Source organism: Peromyscus eremicus, chromosome 1 (assembly GCF_949786415.1).
Source record: "Peromyscus eremicus chromosome 1, PerEre_H2_v1, whole genome shotgun sequence".
NCBI classification, from domain to species: domain Eukaryota; kingdom Metazoa; phylum Chordata; class Mammalia; order Rodentia; family Cricetidae; genus Peromyscus; species Peromyscus eremicus.
The window spans coordinates 193,268,500-193,274,892 of record NC_081416.1 but is presented as its reverse complement, the minus strand read 5'-3'; positions in this window follow the sequence as shown (position 1 = coordinate 193,274,892).

Here is a 6,393-nt window from a genome sequence, read left to right as displayed (position 1 = left end):
TTTGGAATTTTCCTGTCTGAGCCTTCTAGGCAGTAAGGGTTACAGTCTGGCACTATCATATAATTTAACATTCAAACAGCAGGATACTTGTTTTCAAAGTTAACTGATTGGGTTGACTTAAACAATCAAAGAAGAATCTATTACAGGATTCAGGGTACTTGACAACATGCAATAGCTAAAATACGGAGTTCAGAAACTGGGTCACAACTCAAGGAAACAATGACAGCAGAACCACTGCCAAGTTTTCCTAGGGACAGTCTCATTTGTTAAGTGCCAAGGCTGTGAAAATGAGCACCAAACTTTTCTTCGTGCCATGATAAAATCTCAGGGTGAGTTTAGCATGACACCACACTAGCCAGTAAGTGCCCTGGTGTTGTGGGGTATCCACCAGAGAAGACTGCTATAACATAGATTTGAGGCAATAGGAAGTCTTCATTAGCCAGCCGGAGACTACATTGGGTGTTCAGAATCTCAGAGTAGACTGAAACCTTCCTCAGGGTGAGTTTTTAAGCACAGAAAACATATCCTGGATTGTCATACTTCAGTTAACAAGAACAGTTAGCCAGAAACAGAACTACAAACACCAAAAAGTAAGGTTAGTACGTTTAGAGGTTTCCCCAGAGCTATGGTCTTTAATAGATTGGGTCTTTGTTTTCATTTTGGCAAGTGGTACTGTCTATGTCCTGAGTTTTATGACTTGGATGGTACTTCCATCATGGAGTCAGTTGTGCTAAGGTCTGGGGCCCTGTTATACTGGAAGACAAGTAACTAGCATTTAGGTTCCTAGTCGTTTGATGTAGGACTCCACGAGTGTTCACAAAATGATGAACTCTCCAAAAGGGGGATGATAGCCCAACTTCTCACTGAAAACAATTTTCTGGGATGGAGAGATGGTTTAGGAGTTAAGAGTGCACACTGCTCTTGCAGAAGACAGGAGTTCAATTCCCAGCTCACATCTTGGGTTGCTCACAACTACCTCTAACTCCAGCTCCAGGGAATCAAACGACTCTGGACTCCTCAGGTACCTGTACTCATAGGCACATACATACACACACAGACACACTTACACACACTTACACACATACAAGATTTAAAATAAAATAAATATCTTTTAAAAACTATTTTTGAAAAAATTCAAATACAGTTACAAACAGAACAATTAAAAAGTATTAATGATGGAAAGGATATGTCCTTACTACGTGCATTTAACATGTTTCTATACCTAGAAAATGTGAAATTAACCAGGAAAAAAACTCAAAATCATACAGTAACTCATGATCATGTCTGGTCACACCAAAACATTTTAACTTATCACTATTTACATTTGGAACAAGATAATAATTTGTTGTGGGGACAGAGTAAAATGTCATGTCTCAGTTATAACCAAAAGAAAATGTCTCCGGGGATTGAGAAGATGGATCAGTGAGTAAAGTGCTTGCCGGACAAGCATGAGGACTGGAGTTCCGGTCTTTAGTGCCTATGGCAAACAGCCTGGTATGGCGATGTGCATCTGTAATCCCAGCACTGAGGAGCCAGAAACAAGAGCATCAAGGTGGCTCTCTGGCCAACCAGCCGAGCCTAACTGATGCAAATTATTACCAATAGTGGGAGAGGATGGAGGGCAGGTAGAGGGCAAAGCATTGGGAGAGATTAAGTGACACCTTGGTGACAAAGGCCACTAAGAACCCTGTGGTGGACTGGCTGCCGCCCACTGACTTGGGGACCAAACAATAGGAAAATGAAGAGCAACCTCTGCATTCCCACCTTTAGACATGTGTTGGAAATACAAAAACTCTCTATGACTGCCTTAAGAGAATCTACTAGAGCCAGGTCAACCAGAGACATGATCCTTCTAGGTCCTTTACGCTAAACTAGAGAAGAGAAGAAATTATGACCAACTGAGGCAGAAACAGATGGCTCATTGCATTGGTGGAGTGACCGATTGCAGACTGTGGAAGTAAACACTCACCTGGTGAGGCTGTGAAAAGTCTAACAGAAGAGAGTGGCTTGAAGCCATCACACTCTATACAGAATCAGGGCCTGTTCTTCTTGCTTCTCCCACCTGATAGATAAAATGACAAGGAAGCTGTGCTGGTTTTAATTTTCAGTTTGACATAACCTAGAATCACCTGGGGCAGGGGTGTCTTCTCAGGAACTGTCTAGATCAAGTTATCCCATGAGTATGTCTGTGTGGATTGTGTTGATAGCCTTAACTGATGTGGGAAGAATGAAAGTAGGTGGCATTATTCCTTGGGTTTGGGGTCTAACTTGTACAGAGTAAAGAAAGCTAGGTTAGTACTAAGCATTATGCATTGATTCTCTCTGAATGTGATGTGACCATGAGCTTGAAGTTTCTGCCTCAACTTCCCTGAAATAAAGGACTATAACCAGGAATTGTGAGCTACAACAAACCTTTTCTTTACTAAATTGCTTTTGGTCAGACCATCCTGTTTGTTGTTGTCTTTTAGATGAGATTTTTCACTGACCTAGAACTTGCCAGGCAGGTTAGGCTAGCTGGCAGTCAACGCCTCAGGGATTCAGCAGTCTCTCTCTCTCTCTCTCTCTCTCTCCTTTTTTACTTTCTTGCTTTCTTTGGTGTTAACATTGGTTCTGGCCATCAAACTCAGGCTCTTGCATCTGCAGCAATCAATGTATCAAACGAGTCATTTTCCATTCTGTGTTGGTTTGAATGAGAAACACTCCTCACAGGCTCATGCATTTGAACACTTAGCCTCCAATTTGAGATACTATTTGCAGAAGTTTAGGAAGTCCAGCCTCGCTGGAATGAACATATCACTGAGGGTGAGCTTTGAAGTTATACATACTTTCCCCGACTTCTACTTTGCTCTCTGATTCCTGCTTGCATTTGAAGACTGAACTCTCTGCTTCCTGTCTGCCTGCTGTCTTGTCTTCTGACCATGATGGACTTGTAATTCTTTGGATCCATAAGACAAAAGAAACTGTTGCCTTGACCATAGTGTTTTATCATAGCAATAGAAAAGTAACCAATATACTTTTCCTAATTTTTTTTTCCTTCTTGAAAGAACTTTTAAGGATCACAACTTGAGCACATTATAAAAATGTCTCATCTTCCTGTTCTGGAAATGCTCGATAATATTATACAATCAATTTGATGCTTTTTGTTCAAGCTTTTATCTTTGATAAACATGAAACTATGACAAACTTATGTAATTTTCCTAATAAACTCAATTGCTTTGAAGTTTAATTAGTGAGAAACAATATTGTTGGGGCAATACACTTCAGTGCTTTCTTGCTTTCCCTCTCTCTGCATTTACTTTGTCTGGACAAAAAATAATTTACCACAGAGATTTTTATACATGATTTTACTTCTACTTCAAGAAAGCTGTCAATCACTGTTCAAAACTCACCTCACAGATGTGAAGGCTTTTCAAATAATACCTTTTCTTAAAAGATGCATGGCCTAAATGGAATTAAGTAACATTAAATACTGCTATTAAAGATTATTTTCTTTAATGATATAAAAGCCAAAACCATAAACAATTCTACAAAGCAGTCTGCCTATCATAAAACCCATCTATTTCCACCTTACATCTTTTTACAGTTTTTTTCCCTTCATTTTTTTTCTACCCCTTCTCGTCCCAAGAGTACAAAACATTCTCATTAAAGGTACTTGTTCTGAGCGTAGCATGGTGGCACATGCCTGCCATGCTAATTCTTGGGAGGTAGAGGCAGGAAGAAAGTTCAAGGCCATCCTCAGCTACATAGTGAATCTGGATGCAACCTGGACAGTGTGAGACCCTGATCAAAAAGAAGCAAAATAAAACAAAATTTAAAAAGCAGGACATAATCATATATGTCAGTCTAGAAAGACAAATACCAGGACTGGAGCTATGGTTCAGTGCTTAAGAGCCCTTTCAAAGGGCAGATTTTGCTCCCAGCACCTGTTAATATTCTGACTCACCCCTTGGTGCCACCCTGTGTCCAAGGGATCAACATCTTCTCCTGGCCTCCATGGTCACTTGCATGTATGTGACACATGGACATACACACAAAAAACAATCTTTTTTAAAAATGAAAGAATGAAAATTGTCTTGAGAAACAAGAGTGGGAAGAGGGTAAGAAAATGGAGGTTAGAAGAGAATGGGAAGAATGTGCTAGACACACAGGATATACCTGCATGATAATAAAGAATAAAACAAAGCAGAGAAGAAAAAGATTTGTTCTTCTCTGTTTCGGGAAATTCTATGTCTAGATTCTGGCTTCTAGCATAGGAGTCCTTGCTCCTAAAACTCATGGTGTAAGGTGAGAGGATAAAAGAGGAGAGAAATCAGCTTTATAACCTGAAGACGTTCATGAGTCTGGAATTCTCATGACCTAAACAACTCACATCAGGCCCCTGATCCCAGCTCTGTCCATCAGGTTCATCATCCTACCCTTGTCCTTGAGCACTCCCCTCCCCCCCCCCAATCTTATCCATGAGCCCTGCTGTGGGATGGTCTGTATGTCAAATGTGTTGCTGATTGGTCAATAAATAAATCACTGATTGGTCAGTGGCCAGGCAGGAAGTATAGGCGGGACTAACAGAGAGGAGAATTGAGAGAACAGGAAGCTGGGTGAGGGAGACACTGCCAGCCACCGCCATGACAAGCCGCATGTGAAGATCCCGGTAAGCCACGAGCCATGTGGCAAGATATAGATTTATAAAAATGGAATAATTTAAGCTGTAAGAACAGTTAGCAAGAAGCCTGCCACGGCCATACAGTTTGTAACCAATATAAGTCTCTGTGTTTATTTGGTTGGGTCTGAATGGCTGTGGGACTGGCGGGTGTCAGAGATTTGTCCTGACTGTGGGCCAGGCAGGAAAGCTCTAGCTACAAGCCCTCCCCCCAACTTTGTTTATGAAGCCCCTTGTTTTAATTAGAAGAGACACCATGACCATTGCAACTCCTATAAGGAAAATATTTAATTGGGGTGGCTCACTTTGTTTCAGAAGTTCATTCCATTATCATCATGGTGGGGAGCATGGCAGCATGCAAGCAGACATGGTATTGGCTACATCTTGATTAGAAGGCAACAGGAAGGGGACTGACTCACTGGGTGTGGCTTGAGCATATATGAGACCTCAAAGCCAGCCTCAACAGTGACACACTTCCTCCAACAAGAACACACCTATTCCTGCAAAGCCACACCTCCTAGTAGTGCCACTCCCTATGAGATTATGGGGGCCAATTACATTCAAACTACCACACCCCCTCTTCCCAATCGTGTCCATATGGCCCCTCTTTCTATCTTTGTCCTTGAGGCTACTCCTCCTGATCTTATCCATGAAATCACTCCTCCTAACCTTGTCTGTGAAGTCTCTCCTCCCAACTCTGTCCACAAGGCTGCTCCAGGCAACACTGTCTTTAGGTCTTTCCTCACAACTTTGTCCTTCAGGCCCCTCTTCCCAACTCTGCTGCATTGAAGACAGAACTTCAAAAACAGACTTTCAAAGGAGGGACTCATTTGCAATCACACTAATGTGTGTGTGTGTGTGTGTGTGTGTGTGTGTGTGTGTGTGTGTGTGTAAACAAATAGGCATATTTCTACTGGTTGCAAACCGAGAAGTTTCAGCAGATCTTAGGCAGCTCTCTGTCTGGGGTATGTCCAACCATGTCACAGCCAAATAAGGCAGACATAGCTGTCAGGCTTGGCCAATCAGCAGTTTCCCTGTTCAGCTTTTGTTCAGGGTGTGAAGCTCCCTGATCCCTGCTAGGTGAAGAAGCTCTTCAAATTCTAGTTTTTAGCACTGCCTGATGCATGGACCATTCTTTGTTCAAATGAGAATCATAATTTTAATTTGTTAAAGCCAGTGAGATGGCTCAGTGAGTATGTAAAGGTATGTTCCACCAAGCCTGACAATTTCAAGTCCATCTCTGGGAATCACATAATAGAAGAAATAACCAACTTCTAAAAGTTGTCTCCTGACCCACACACGTGTGCCTCTGCATGTATGCACACTTGTAAACACACATACACAAACACACACACACATCTCTAAATACAGTAACTTGATATGTCTTAGGTTATTATTTTGTGTGTGCACAATGTGTATTTGTCACAATGCTCATATGTCTGTTCTCTCCTTCCACAAAATTTATCTCAGGGATCACACTCAGGTCATCAGGCTTGGCAGCAAGCATTGGTAATCACTCCTGGAATCATCTCATTGGCCTAAAGTTATTTTCATAACTCATCAGTGTGCAGTGTTCAGACACAATCTTTTTGTCAAGATTCAGTGCAATCACTAGATGAATTGGCTAAAGCCTCTGTTGTGATTGCTGGGCAACTTGGGTTTTCCCATTGCCAGGTCCTGTTCCCTTTGCTTTGTCCCCCACCTATGAATCTGAGAGCTGCCCACTTTATCCTATG